The sequence below is a fragment of the Amblyomma mixtum genome, chromosome 2 (assembly GCF_055824585.1).
Source record: "Amblyomma mixtum isolate Tamu chromosome 2, ASM5582458v1, whole genome shotgun sequence".
NCBI classification, from domain to species: Eukaryota; Metazoa; Arthropoda; class Arachnida; order Ixodida; family Ixodidae; genus Amblyomma; species Amblyomma mixtum.
Window position 1 is genome coordinate 207466585 of NC_143013.1, and position 15968 is coordinate 207482552.

Below are 15968 nucleotides of genomic sequence, written 5' to 3' on the forward strand. Positions count from 1 at the left end.
CGCCATCGCCGGCATCCAAAATCCCACCTACAGCCGCCACAGTTAAAAATCAATCTTCAATCTATGAGCGCAACGACTTCTGTAAATGAGGCGGATGAGCTATCTACTAGGCAACCGCTACAGTGGTCGGGTGCTTGGTGAGAAGTTTGTAAGCAAACATTCTAGGAAGTAGTTTTAGGAACTGCTTTAGCTGTTGTTAGCTCTTTATTCGGTTTTGCGCCGTTGGCGGCGGCATCCGCAAGTCGACCGCCGAGCCCCAACCGATTAAAAAAGGGTAGGGTATTAACGTACCTGATCCGACTGCATGTGTGAAAGCCCGTCTTTTTGCTAGTTGGCAGAAGTTGTTGCTTTGCCGAGTCATCGGCATGTCTGCCGACGATATTAGACTCAGATTAAGCTCTGATGGAGGTTAAGATCATCTTATCTGTTCGCGGCGGAGATGGAAGGTGATGAGGATGTGCAAAACACAACGCCAGAGAGTGTTGCAGCTTGTTTGGATCTGCACCAAACTAGTCAATTCCCCACCGTGGGAATGTTCCATCGCCTTTTCGGCAACAACAACACGAGGCGCGATCGGCTGTGGCTATAGCTTAATGCTTTCGTGCAGTGACCAGGGAAGGTGATCAAATCTCGCTGCCTTTCGTTGAAAAGCCAGTCACGGAAATATTTATTTTGTCTCTGCACCCTGAGGGTCATGGAGACTCTAAGATTCTTTGTTTTGTTTGATCCCGCGAAGTGGTGTTTTAGCCCTGAAAAGCACGTCCCACATACGAGCCCAGGATCTGCCACCGAGCGTCTCTAGCATACGGGCCTCATAGTTCTATGTCCCTTCTAACACGACTGCGTTCTTTCGTGATCACAAGGCCTCTAACACACTTGTATCTGTTCTCTCAATAGTTTATTGCGTTAGCACTACTATCCGCGTTGTCGCAAAAACCCAATACCTGGAGTTGATTTTGCATTTGTGACAGGTGGAAGGGTGGTTGCCAATCTTTCTTACAAATTTCGATCGGCAGACCCATCTTTTTCCACCGTGATTTGTCGTGTCTGGTCTTTCCCCTTTTGCAGGGGTTCGACACAGAAAGGAGAGTGAGATGCAGATAGACCGTACAGAAATAAGTAGATAAAATAAAATAAATACAACTAAAAATGACGAAATAAGCATGGACAGGGAAAATGAGAGTGGTACCCGGTGGAAATAAATGGAGAGTGCCCTGAACATGTAAGGAATAGGAAGGGACAGTATTTCCCTACATCTTATATATTCTGCCCACACTTCATTTTTTGTATCACACGAGGTGAAAACATGGGTTTTGCGATTTTGCGAAATCGATAGTTTAAATCCCTGCTTAAAGTCGAATAAACGTTTGTGCAACCTGATCATTTTTTCAGGAATAGTGCGCAAAAATTTCTGTTGGAAGCGGTGCGAAAATATTGCTTGGCTCCTAGAATTCTTGCATAAAACAAATCGCAAGCATTATTGGAAAAGTAAAGCATTTTAATGAGGACTGTTTTTAGGACATATATGGCAAAAGAAGGAATACGTAGAACATGAGGCTGAAGGGTTTTCTGAGTACTAATCTCTTTTTTTATTTATCGTCGGTCAAGATTTGTATTTTAAACGATCACAAAATTTTTATTTTGGCACTGAAATCAAAAAACTGGAGGCCGAACTTCCACGGAGGATTAACAAAAAAACGACCCTTCCAATTTTCTTCAAAATGTCCCCGAAAGAAATCTGGTAATTCTGGAAGGACCAGAAACTTCTCAATTAGTGTTAAAACTATAAAAATAAACGCTTCACGCACACCATATTTTGTTCAGAGACTTTTTCCGGATATCGTTTCTTAAAAAGAACAAAGGTCCTCAATTTGAATTAGAACATAGTTCATGTTCTGGGATTTCAGTTAGCATATTAGAATGATCGGAGAAAGTGCTTCGTGAGCACTGTTTTGCCTCTCAGCCCAGTGTTAATCACGCTCTACTTTAATATAAGTCCATTATTCACGTAACCTCTCCAGGTGTCGCTAACGCCAGCAAAAACAAATATTCTCTCCTTCTCAGCTTCAATGTTCTGTTGTTTTGATATTTAGCTATGGTGAGTGTTGTTTAGTTATTACATTTCTTTAGTTCTTGTCTATTAACAAATTTTTTACCTGCGCTGACTTCCCCCTTGAATTTATTGGCGTTTTAAGAAGGGCGACTTTTTCAAATTTACATATCTGTACCTCGTTCTCAGAAGAATGCTTTATAGTGCAACACGGCAGTTGATGTACCGCAACGCAGTAGTTACAGTGAGTGCAAGAATGAGCTGGATTGAGCAGCAGTCATTGGACTGCAGCTAGAGGGATCTCTGGGAAGGAAAAAAAAGTAAAGAAAAGAGGCTTATCAATTTCTACAACCTATAAGTCTAAAAATTGGCACTGCGTGCTGATAAAGCAAATACGTCGACGGTTTGACGAGAAGTTTATCTTGTGCGCCTAAAATTAAAAGTGAAACATTATGTGCAGACAAAATTTGTCACCAGCTGCTAAATTACCTGTTCTTTAAGAGCAACGAAAATGGGGATTATCTATGAAAACATCAAACCAAAGCGCTGCGAGAAGTTGACAAGAGCACACGAGCATGCCGAAAAACTTTCTCTAAAATAAGCAAGAGTGGTCCCATATTTCTGTTCATTCTACCTGACGTTCTATGTGGCGGCATATCCATCTCACAGTGCAGTAACCGATCGAATTTTTTTTTCCCCACTGATGCTGCTTGGAGTAATATGGGCATCGTACAGTCCTCTAAGCGCTTAATCTTACTTGTGAAGCTCTGAACCATGGAATATGCCAACTGGATTGCATGCGATATCTTTAAAAGAGTGGTAACTGTGGTGAGGAACACAGAACTGTATTTGGCGCTTTAGCAAGCATAGGGCCATGATGCACGAATGATACCTGGTGCTGGGTGCCGTCCTGTCCGCGATTCTTGTAACCCTTCCAATTTTGATTTGCTACCATATTGTGCACCGCCTTGTCAACAACGAGAGCAAGACTATGGAACTTGCTCCGCACCTTTCATTTCACTTCATTTTATTGCCTTAAAGACCCCGCTTTTTGGGTATTACAAAAGTGTTTGAGTAAAGAAATGCTTCCTCATGAGATCGTTGCACAGAGTATTTAAGCAGTCAAGAAAGATCTCTGGACAGGTTATGGCAGTTAAATCGTTGTAAAGGCCATTCTAGCCATGATCCAAAAAGGGGAAGCTTTGGGCCAGTTGGTCTGACATGTTGGAGAGGAGGAATAACCGCGAACTTGACAGGACTGAAGAACGAGAACCGCTCGTCCTGTCCTCTTCTCGTATTTCAGTCCTGTCAAGTTCGCGGTTACTCCTCCTCTCCAACATCTAGCCATGATCTTTGAAGAACCAGCGCAAAAGCAAAACGAACTAGAGTAGAAGGGGACCGAAGTGAACGGCTCGCAGTCGGCAGCAGTCCGAACGAAGACGCGGAAAATGGGACGGTGCGGGTCTGTTGGCAAGAAACTTCTTGCGGATGGCCAGTGCGAGGACATATGCGAGGTGCTCGTCTGGTGTGACCGATTCGTTAAGCAAAGTAAAAAAAGAGCTAATGTAACAGACAAAGAGAAGCAGCAACACGACGTTGATGGGCCGGACCTGTCGTACATGATTCTATATTAAGTTATGGTACACTGATGTCTATCAATAGGCAGAATGAACGAATCGTGTGGCACGATTTTAAAGTGACTCTAGTATGCTGATGAGATATGCTTGGTGCGGGCTCCACATAGCATATGCGTATTCTAGTTGGTCTTATAAGAGTAGGCGAGAAAGGGGTACGCCGCAGACGACGCTTCGAAAGCGCAGTAGACGCTTGGAAGAAACGACGATGTATGTGCGTGCACCAGGAGCGATTCTGACAAGAAATGACTCCTGCAGGCATATGTATGAGTGACATTCTAGCTGGACATTAGCCACTCAGTGAAAACGCAGCAGTTACGCCGGCAGTGAACACACCTGAGTTTATGTATATTCGGAAAAATAGTTTACTTTCCACCGTTTGATACTTCGCCAGACATCACCTGAGTACAGCTGCTATAAGTTTAGCTTTGCCGCAGTGACATGGGGATAGAGTAAATCAGTTAGGAGTTCTGTAGCCCTCCTGTCATTTCATACAGTATATCAACGTGTAAGAAAACACTGGGCCTACCAGCGTCTTCACAATTTCAGCTACACATTTCCGCGAGCTAACACTGCGTTAAGCATGGGTATAGAACTTATGAACTTCGTAGTATGGTGTCTATCGTCGACATTTAGGACGTTAGATGTGGCCGAGCGATCGCAGTTGGCGTTATCTGAGGCATCTGGGCTGGTGTAGAAGGGGGTTGAAAGAGACGACAGGTCTTTCTGCCCTGCTTGGCATCGGCTAAGAGGATTCGTGTGTGGGCCATTTGGTTCATACTTTCTACGAAACAGATTAACACAGCGCAACGGAACGAGGACAAGATAGAAGAAACACGATTTCTGTGTTTTGTGTTTCTTCTATTTTGTCCTCGTTCCATTGCGCTGTGTTAATCTGTTCCGTCGAAAGTATGAACCAACTAGCCCACACCAAATTCCTTTTAGAACCTATTTCTCCTACATCGTGCTTTTTCTTCTGTCATTGGGACAGGCGCCGGCTTCGAGCTCTTCACAGCAGCCGCAGCTGCTCCGCTCCGAATACTCCCGGAAGGAGCCACTGGGAACGACTCATCCGTGCACCGGGTTCTGGAGTCCGAGCTCGTGGCGGGCAGCCGCTTAAGCCCGCCTCCGGCGGCAGGGGAGCTCCACCAAGTGTCCCTGGAAACCACATGGGCCCCTCCCGACGGCGCGCCCGAACTTTTCTTTGCCGTGGTGGCCTTGAGTCACGGGGGCCTCCGGTCAGCGCCCTCCAACGTGGCCGTTGCTGTTTTTCCGGCCAACGTGGAACCCAGGACGAGAGCCGCGTCGTTTCCCCCATGGCTCCCGGTGCTGCTCTGCTCTCTAGCGGCGGTCGCCGGAATAATGATCCTGGCCGCTGCGTACCTGCGCGTGCGCCGCCGAGAGGTGTTGCACTCAGACAGGCCAGTGTCTGTCTTCGCGGCGTCGCCTGGCAAAGCTCAGTTGGAGATGGCTTGCAGGAGGAGCCTCCTGACGCCGCCCTGAGGCGTTCCTGCTCTGCCGTCGCTGACAAATAAGACTTTTACCCCAGAGCGGCTCAACCCCATGTTTTATAGTGGCTACACCTTTCAAGGTGTAAATCTGCTTCTGCATCTAATCGGTGTTATTGACCAGGCATATACAGAACCGCTGGACACTGGGTGGGTTATAGGGCGAACGCACCTTGGCTGTATGGCACAGATGTCGGCATCGGCAGCGCTCAAAATTAAAGCGCTCAGTATACCGTGCGCCTAACTACACCACGGCGAGCTGGTCATACAGCGGCGCCGATGACGGCCATCGAGTGAACGTGCGGTGTGGAACAGTCAAGCACGTTACAGAAGATAAGTAATTGACAACTGCGAGTGGTCCCTCTAAAACGTAAGTGTTTAAAGTCATCAATTACAGCCGAAGAAAACTAGCTAAACAGTTTGAAAAAACTAACAATAATAATTTGAAAACGTTATTTTCCTTCGAACTTGCCGGAACACTTATTAGCTAAGACTGCACTGAACTGTTCCGGCTTGCTTGATGATTTTTCACACGTTGTTAATTTTGAAGTGCCGTTGTTTTTCGTAGTTGTCGTCGCTAATTTTCCCACATTTCCTCGTGAAGGGATCACAAGCACGCCGAACACTCTCTCATTGTATGCTCTAGAGCGAAGCGCGGGGTGAAAACATCAGAATAACTTGCGCACTAACTCGTGCTTGTGCATTTCTTCCATGCGAGAGTTCAAGTGCTCTATGATGCGCCACGTTTATTTGTTTCTCCTTGCTTTTTGTGCAAGCGTCCGAGTTGCATGTAGTGGGAGTTAAGTTGCCACGCCATCTGAGAGGAGGTGGCGCCATTGCAGAGCGGTCACGTGATATATCGAGACGGGAACTGCCGTAGAAGTCGATGGTTACCCGGCTGTTGTACGGAGATGATCGCCGGATGCTTCGCCGCAGCCGGTCCGCTCTGTCACGAAGAAAACACGGCGTCGTTTGCAGTCAGGTCGAGATTCCCAACGTTGTACCGCTGGTTACTACTTGTTTTCTAGAAAAGGAACTGATTATCAGGAATCAATTACAGGCAAATTTAATTGAATCACCAAAACGTTGCCAGCTGAAACAGTTCATTAATTACTAAATTAATATAAAATGTAATGCAACGTAAATAATTAATTTCAATGCGTTACAGACAAGTCTGCTGTGGGAGGAAGGGGATGAACGATGTCCTGTGTCTAAAATGCGCAATCACAGCTGTATTTGAAGCTACTCCACCAAACAAAACTTCGCCTTCAGTATCGCCCCTCACTGGTGATAAATTGACCTGCTCTGAACAAACTTTATTTCTTCAGTTACCGTCTCTCGTTTCATTTACTACTTGCCAGTGCTCTCTAGGGTAAAGAAACACCCTTCAGATCGGCGTAAAACACAATTGTGTTCCCTTTCTAATAGCCCCCCGCAGCTTTTCTCAAAACTTCTCTATTCATAACAAGACTCTTTCATTACTTTCCCTAATAGTGACTGCGGTGAGTTGGGAAGTAAAAGTCCCTTTGTTATAGACCAAGAGGAAACATAGCTAAAAAATTAACAGGATGGTTACCGCTATGTAAGTCGTAATTCAGCGATATCTGCTAAGGTATGTACATTTTACGACAAATTAAGTTAGAAAATATGAAACCGAATTCATATCTGTACAGCTGTAGAGCGCTTCTCTACGTTTTTCCTCACGTATTCGCTCTTAGACAATCTCTCCTTTCCATTTTGCAGCTCTCTGCGGGGGGCTTCGACACCTATGGCTCTCACCTCAAGAGGCCATTCTATATTCCTCCGTTCTTGCCATATACTCCCTCTTGCGGCAAGAAACACCTGGAAGAAAATAAGCGTGTCGCATGTGCAACAGGGCTAATCTACAAGATCTCCCTAAGTTGTGGGCGTTTTTATATTGGACAAACCGGTAGGTGCTTAAATTATCGCTTGAGAGAACACGCGCGTTCCATGGGGGAGCCGGGGGGGGGGGGGGGGTCGAATCTGTCTGTTCATTGCCGCAGGTGTCGGGGTTGTTGCCCTCAGTTCAGCCAGACCCAGATTGTTGGAAGAAGGAAGGGGCAGCTTGAGAGAGAGATTGTAGAGGCCATTGCCATCTTGCGCTCGCAACCGGATGAATGCGTTAGTTCGCCTTCGGTTTCCATCCTCCAAAAAGAACTGGGTTTCCTTGACAGGTAACAGGTTGGGTTGCTTCCTTTTGACGTTCTTTTCCTTCTTTTGTCTTGTGGTTTTCATGCTTCCACATGCGGTCGACGGTTTTAACACTTCTCATATCTGTAGATTGTGACTCGCATGGTGAGCATTGCATAACGTCCATGTGCAATGTTGTCAGTTAGGTCTTGTTATCTGTTGCTTTTCATTCATTCTGTTTACCTGATTGTAAGATCACACGTGCCTCTGTCTTTAAAAAGCCATGAAGTTTCAAATAAAATTTTAGTTGCAAGTACCGCCCTGTGTCGTCTTCTTTCTCTGTCCCGTGTCCGCTGCGGTGTTTAGCTCCTTCACTCCCTCTTCCTTCCACGGTAACCACCCTCTCGCTGGTTACCATGGTAACCATTCTCCGGTTATGCATTCCTATGCTCTCGACTAACCCTCCTTCTTCCCCAATAAGCCTGTTGCCCTCTATCCAGAGTAACCACCCTCTGTTTCCGCTTCATGATCTCGCCATACCTTTCTCCTTCCCCACTAACTACTCTCCTCCTAAGCTCCTAAGCCATTCCCTCCATCTTCCTTGGCAACGTCCTAGTGGTGGTTCCAGCGGCGACCACACGCTGATTGCGCCGTCTTACGCTCTAGCCATACCCTCCTTCCTCCACATTACACATGCTCCGGTTGGGGACTGCTTAGCTCTTGCCACACCCTCTTATTCTATCATCCAGATGGATCCCATGGTAAGCACAGCGCGGTTATGCCTTGCATAGCTTTCGTCATACCCTCCTCCCTCTACGGCAACACTTCTCCTTTTTCCAACCTACCGGTTATGCCTTTATAGGCTTCCACGATACCCTCCTCACTCTACGGCGTCCACGATCCGGATGAATTCGGCGGCCACCACCCACTGGTTACGGATCCCTCCACTCACGTCATACCCTCCTCCTTCCACGATAACCAACCTCCGAATGGTTGTCATGGCAACGCACCGGCAGTTTACACCGACGACTACGACATACTACTACTACTACTACTACTACTACTACTACGACGCGAGACCCAGGAACTGGCGTTCAACAGCTGTCGCTGTCAAAATAAGAAAAAGTATGCTTCTCACAGTAATCATTAATTGGTGGCTCAGTGATGTGGTACGAAGTACAATCACATAAATGGAAGCTTGGGTCAACCCACTGCAGGCAGTGATACTTGGCGCTAAGGTAAACTCACAGCCAGTGCACTGATGAGAAATGTTACAGAAGTTGTCATGTGTTTTTTACTCTGTTCGTTTGCTTTAGTGTCAGCTTGAGGTACTTATTGTGCGCAATAAATATAAGCGTGGAAACCAGCCAGTGATGCCGTGCCACAGGGGAACCATAGCAGGATCTAACTCACTGCAAAAATGAATAGAGGTGTGGGAATATTCGAATTGTTTTATTATTGAATGAAATAGTGGTTGCTCAAATTGTTGTAAACTAATCGGATAAAATCAGAAGTTTTCGAATAGTGTTCGGAAAACAGACTTGAAGTTCGGAACAGTGCAAACGCCAAAGCCACAGAGCACGCTGCGGTGACTCACATCTCCGTTCACTCACGCGACGCGGGGTCTGTTCATCTGGGGTCGTTAATAAGCCTGAAAAATATGGCCTCCGAGACTTGATCGCGCACCACAGTTCAGCCAGGGTTAGCGTGCATGATATCAGAGGTCATGGCTTACGACACTCGTCCCTCTCATCAACTCAGATATGACGTTAGTTTGTCGTTGTTAGTAGCAGAAGGTGCCTTTGCTATGCCCATGACAGGACGGTTTGACAGTTGAAATGATTTTATGTTGTGTGTCCCTAGCAGAGATTAGTGTTTGTGCTTTTACAGCTGTAGCTTTATCCCCTCGAGCTAAATCGGCCCCTTCACATAAATACCCGCTTAAGTTGCTAATAATATTCGGTTTGTATTCGATTTTTGTCATAGCGGCACTTTTGTACTAAATGCGGTACCGTAGGTAAACAATTCGTATTCGATTCGATTTCACAAAAATACATTTCGCACACCCCTAATGATTATGTAGCTGGTTCTAATCATCGCTTAAGAAATTTTATTTTATGGTTTCTGAAAGACGACATTCTTTTTCTATGCTGAGAGTGCACACAACGACCGGTATGGAAGATTTAGTGGGTTCTAGGCTTCGTTTGTCGTTTTAGAGCGGAGACGCTATGAGAGCTACAATGAGTTAAATTGCTTAAACTCTGAATATGTGAAGCACTGTTTGGCGGAAGGCTTAGAAGAGAAAGAAAAATTTGCCTCTGGTCTTGTATTCTGACTGCGTAAAACGCAACAAGTTTGTTTCTTCACGTGTTTTATCCGGTCATTGCCTGTATGTCTTTTTGTGCCGAATCGCGATAACAGCCTTTTCATAAGCTTCTGTGGAGTAAACATTGTTGTCTTTAAATGTGATAATAATGGACATTCAACAGCGTCGTGCCTTTGATGGAGGCTAGAATTCTACAGTTTATTCTTCAATACTGGCAAAAATTATCTGCTTCCGTCTTGCAGCGCACAAGAAAAAACGGTCACTAAAACAAATGCACATAATGGACTCATTAAGCTTATTTCTCCGATTAATAAAACCGTGTGCACGGATCAGATGAGAGCCTTCACATGACGTGAATACCAAAGATGTTCTGCGTTCTGATGTCACATCTGCGGTTGAGGAAGGCAGTCGTGCTTTTTATAGCGGTCATCTATCTTTAATAATTAGTAGCGAAGAAAAATTAAAGAAAATTAAGCCTATAAAAGGGCTACTTCTTAAATCTATTAAAGGGTTACGAACCCCTGTGGGCGCAAGTTGCTCCGGGTCTAATAGGTGTGCCACGTCGACAAGAAAAAGCGCGCGCAAAAAGAACGTTGTCCTTTAGGGGAAGACCGCACTTCTCCTGGCCGTGCTCTTCCCCGCACAGCAGCAGACAACCGAAGACAAAAAAGAGCTGCGGTTCCGGCAGGGTCGGGAGATCCGCACGAGGGGTACCCCCGTTTGTAATAAGATCCTCCAGGACGGGCCACACGACACGACACGGAGGAGAATATCGACACAAGCACGTCGTCCCTCACGTTTTCTGAATTCCCCTCGTATTGTGGCTCCCTGGACACGATGCAACTCCACAGTTCTTCCGCATTGCTCTAGAACTCGTGGCACCTTTTTGGTGAGGACAGCAGTTCACGGAATATCTTTGCCCCGATCCTTGACCCGAGGCCCGCGAGCTTGACGGCTGGTGGAAAGTCCATTGCGTACCAGGGAATGTCGAGGTGCACGGGCTCTATTGGCGACTCTTCAGCTCGCTGGTGTTGGCCGAGTGCCAGTTCAATACCGAGCGAGTCGTCGTCCAGAGTCGCGTGAGCCGCTTCGGCTGCAGCCATCCAGTTCACAAGAGGACTCTAAGTCATATCGGGGAAAGACGCGTAAACACGCTCTGTACGAATTGGTTCGCATGCGATCAACGCGTACAGGAATCGTTCCTTAACGCTGATGTAGGCGGGGCACTCTCCGAAGAACAACCAGCCGGTAATTAGAGTGTCATCCACGGAAATCAAGACGCGTTCAACGAGTGTGGTGACGTTATTGTTCACGGCGCTTGCTAAAAGAATTTCGCGCACGAAGGTTTGCTGGAATGTGTAGTGCATGAGCTTGTCAGTTTGATGAAAGCAATGGTCGCGGTGTTTAATCGAAGCCTGTTGATACGCGTAATAGCTGGATATAATTTTCTTGTTGGTGAAGGAGAACAGTGCCTGCACACACATGTAACCAGAGAGGTCCATTGTATTCGCAACTACAAATCTTCTGTAGGGCAAGAATACGGCCGAGAAGTAAGCTGTGTTGCGTATAGTTACGGGCACTGAGAGGTTGCTCGGTATTTTCCAGTACTTAAAAAGTGCTGGTTGCCAGCGTCGCTTCGAGGTGGCTTTGGTTCAAGGGTGAATATCGGAAGTGGTTCTGGTTGGTATTTTTGGCCGGGCCAATGATGCATTCAACGACGAAAGAAGGCGCTTCTTTTGATCGACGAGGCTTCTAAAGCGCCTGTCGACGTCAGAAACGTTACCGGCAGAGAAGGCCTCGTAGAGAACACGGAAAAAGTTCTTGGCGCTCGTCTGCTTCATTTCTCTATCAAGGTTAGGAGTAATGTGAAACACCGGCACCGTATCGGATATCACGACTGTTCTGGACTCAGCACTGCCGTATATCGACAAACGTAAAAGAATCGGTATCCTGACGACCTGAGACATGTAGAACATCGCGCCTACTATGTCGTCGTTCATGCCTACCTTCGGCCATGTGAGGCTGCCATTTTGAAGCAGCCGCTTTACGTCATTGATGTGTTCTTGCGAAGCGGAAACGACTTTATCGCAGGCGGCGAAGTACTGAGCCGCCTTCTCATGCGAAGTCTGCCGAAGCTAGGGAATGGGAACGCACCTGGCTGGTCTCGTGACGTTTGCAATGAAGTCGTCACACACAGCTTGGTCGAGTGTCTGCAAGTGGGCCCGATGCCATCCGGCGCACACGTAGTCATGGAAGTCGACGCAGGCTGAGGCGCTCCCGTTAATGGCCTCTGAGAGCAGTGCGGCCAGCCTGCTGCAAGCTGCGCTACCACAGGGCATCGGCGGCAGTGTCTTGCTTCCGAAATGAAGTGGCCTGAGCCGATGGGAGTCAACACCGGTGACCACGGCGGCTGCGAGAAGTGCCACGAGAAGATTAGCCAAGATTAAAGTTTCCTTGGCCAGTTGATGCATCGCGGGTGTCTTGCGGGGTGCATGGGCACGAAAAGGCAGGGTATCCACGGATCCTGTTTAAAGCTTCAAGTATTAAACGTCACTACTGTATCCATCTACGCAAGAAAGAAGCTGGACAAGGCAACGCACTGTACCGGCTTTTGGCGTTGATGGTTCAATGTTTGGCGGTGAGTGTGACCCTTCTATAGTCTGACAATATTTCGTTCACAAATGATGCACTCAGCTCATTTCGCCATTACCAGTGTTAGCTTCCCAGCCGCTGAATGTAGGATGGTCACATTCCCCCTGTTCAAGATTCCATTTACTTTCATATCACGACGCAAATGAGTATGTAATCTGGAGTCAATAAAGCATGGCTTCCAACGTAACGCAACGTCAATTGATTCACTTTCATATGTGTCTTTAGTAAAGTCACTTAAGCCCTGGGATTCATTTTTTAGAGCTGTGGCATTAACTTTAGGACCCTATTTATGTAAGGAGATGGCTCCAAAAAACAGCGTTACCATGCCTTCTTACGAGGGGCGTTCAATAAAGATTTCCCCTGACTCACTTCCATTTATTACAGTACGCTGAAACTGCGCGTGTGTAATGACTTAACCCACTATAGGTCAGGTGTCAATGTGCAACTCTGAACTAATAACAGTCTTTTTTTTTAGGTGTGCTGAAGTGGTGTGAGGTGTGATAATGGATGCATTGGAATACACAACAGTAGTCAAGTTCCTGTACTTGAAAGGCCGCATTCCAAAGAGACGTTCAATGAGACAAAAGAGGTTCATGGGGAGGATTCTCCATCATTTGATGTAATTAAGAACTGGTATCGTCAATTCAAATGTGGTTGGACTTCGGTGGAAACGGCTCCGATTGCAGAGCGACCCCACTCCGCTATCGATGAACACAGCATCCAGCAAGTGGAGGCCGCAATTTCGGAAAAGCGCCGCGTAACCTTTTGAGACCTAGCCCAAAATGTCAAGATTAGTGTGGGGTTCATGGAAAAAATCATTCAGGACTATCTTCATATGCGTAAGGTATCCGCTCACTGGGTTCCCCGCCTGCTCACACCTTTCCAAAAGCAGGAACGAGTCGAATGCTCTCAGGCTCTTTTGACCACGTGCCGTGGAAGCCAGGAGGACTTTTTCAACAGACTGATTGCACAGCATTAAAGCTGGGTCCATCACTCTGATCCGAAGACTAAAGTCCAGTCGACGCACTGGAAGCACTTGGACTCACCCCGCCTCCAAAGAAGGCACGCGCCCAGCCCTAGGCGGGCAAGGTCATCTCACAGCCTTTTGAGACCAGCACGGAGTAGTCTTGATGGACTTCCTAGAAAAGGGTGCCACGATTACTGCGGCATAGTATGCTTCACTGTTGCGGAAATTGCGGAAGACCATCAAAAGCAAGAGACGTGGCATGTTCACCAAAGGTGTCCGCCTTGTGCGAGACAATGCCCTAGTTCACAACTCACATGCTGCCCAGATGGAAGCCCGCTGCTGCGGCTTTGAAATTCTACCGCATACCCCTTATTCACCCGACCTCGCACCATCGGACTTCCACCCCTTTCCAACAATGAAATAATATTTGAAGGACAAGAATTTTCCAGATGATGAGAATGTGATTTATGAAGTCACAACATGCACCTTTGGAGCAACCTGTCAACTTCTACATGCAAGGTGTTTGCAGTTGCATAAAAAAAATGGGAGAAGTGTGTGTACCTGGGTGGCACCTATGCTGAGAAGGACTAATAAATCTGCAAAGTTTCATTGCTCTCCGTCCACAGGAAGTGGGACAGGGGAAATCTTTAATGAACACCCCTCGTATGAAGCTCTACGAAATGCAAGAGGGACGATGACGGAGTGAGAGCGATGCTTGGGCAAACCTGCTAATTATTCAGCCAGTTCAGCACCGACACTTATGAGTTGAGTTAACTTGGAGCGCAAAATTTTTGTCCAGTTAAACCGGCTTATTTTATGTACAGTGTCAGTTAACTGCCGACTTGTCCGTTCGCCGTTGTGACTTTTCGGCCGCTGGCTTTGTCTTCTATCATTTATATAAAACGTTCGAACTGCGCTCCAAAAACATCATTATGACATCACGGTCTTTTTCCTTATTTTTAATACGCATCCTCTCCCAGATAGCACCGTGAAACTCGTGCTTCGCTTTGTCACCACGCTGGCGCCCTGTTATACTTAAGCTAACAGTTTATATACCTTGCTTCAGCCGCTGAAACCTGTATAGAAGAAACGACCAAACCTTAGGATCAGACCAACTGGTAACTTATGAGTACGCCTCAAACTTTTGCTGCATTTTCAAATAATTTAAGAAACCGCAGCTCTTGTAGGCCTGTAATATAATAGCTTCCAATTTTTTAGAGCGAAGAGCTCTGTTAGGGAGGTCACGAACCTCAGAAATTGATTGCCATCACAGGCGCAGCTCGTCCTGCCGTTACACGTGTCCTTCGGGTCAGCCAAGCTTGTCGTCATAAATTAGCTGCAGCCGCGGCGTCGCCCTCGCCGATGTTGCCGCTGCAGCACAACCAGCCCCAGCACAACCGAAATGGCGCATTCGGGGGGGAACAGGCTGCCTCGGTGAGCAGGACATAACACCGCGCGTTGCTCTGCAGGTGCTACTGGCCCATTCGAGGTCGATTAGCCGACGCAGCGTCCGCCCGCTTTCAAAAAGGATGTTTCTTGAATCTGCTACCCAGGAGGATGCTGCGCTGACCCCCTACCTACTCTGGACCATCGATGAAGCCGCCCCAGTAGAAACGTATGCTAACGGGTGAACACCATGCTCGCGGAGTCGAACAGCAGCGGGAACGCCGCCGTGGCGAAAGCTTCTTGCTTAATCGTTTGTTTTAAGCAACAGCTTAGCCGATGTAATTTTTCTGTGCAGCAGGTTTAGAAGCATCGAACGTGGAGTCGCTCGTCACGTTGATGCTGAGGCGTTAAGCTGAAAGCAAACGAGCAGTTCGACAGTAAATGCTCACGCAACGTCAAGCACAGTCTGCGGGAGCAGACCCTGCCCTTTTTACCGATCTCGGTGTGAATAAAATTCGAACTATACTTTTTATGCGTAGCTTATTGCACTCACTCAGTTCAGCCCTTGGGCGTGGCCGGGCAGCCACCAAACCACGTGACGTGCCGTCACGTGGTTTAGTGACTTCACGTCACCACGTGACGTCACCAAACCACGTAAAAAAGAAAAGAAAAGAAAAAAAGAGATAAAAAAATGAAAAAAAGGACTGCTGAGCATGGTGGCGGTTGCCACCGCCCCGTTTCAAAGGGGGCGCTCCTATCCATCCATCCATCCATCCATCCATACGTCACGGAGGAAAAGCTGCTGAGAAAATCGAGTGCCACCAAGCTATACCTCGCGCAAAAAGACCGCGCAATATGCAACGCATTCTTGGCTTAACCAAGCTAAGCCTGGGCGGGCGTCTTTTTATGCGTAGCATATTGCAATCACTCAGTTCAGCCCTTCGGCGCGGCCGGGCAGCCACCAAACCACGTGAAGTGACGTCACGTGGTTTGGTTACGTCACGTCACAGAAAGAAGAAAAAAAAAGAGAAAGAAAAAGGAAACAAGGAAAAAAAAGAAAAAAAGAACGGCTGAGCATAGTGGCGTTTGCCACCGCCCCGTTTCAAAGGGGGCGCTCCTATCCATCCATCCATACGTCACGGAGGAAAAGCTGCTGAGAAAATCGAGTGCCGCCAAGGAATAGTTCGCGCTAAAAGACCGCGCAATATACAACGCACTCTTGGCGTAACCAAGCTAAACCTGGGCATCTTTTTAATTTTTAACGCGCCCAAATACTCTAGGAAGATCCAGTAGT

General features: G+C 47.1%; 1 pseudogene across 1 annotated transcript in view; it reads left to right on the forward strand.

Annotated features, from left to right (window-relative positions):
• LOC149362375 (calcium-activated chloride channel regulator 4A-like) overlaps positions 1–7146 on the forward strand; it is a 48875-nt pseudogene extending 41729 nt beyond the window's left edge. The window contains exon 13 of the transcript XR_016288994.1: positions 4676–7146. The product of XR_016288994.1 is annotated as a calcium-activated chloride channel regulator 4A-like (transcript). The remainder of the gene's footprint in view (positions 1–4675) is intronic.
• The last annotated feature ends 8822 nt before the right edge of the window (positions 7147–15968 follow it).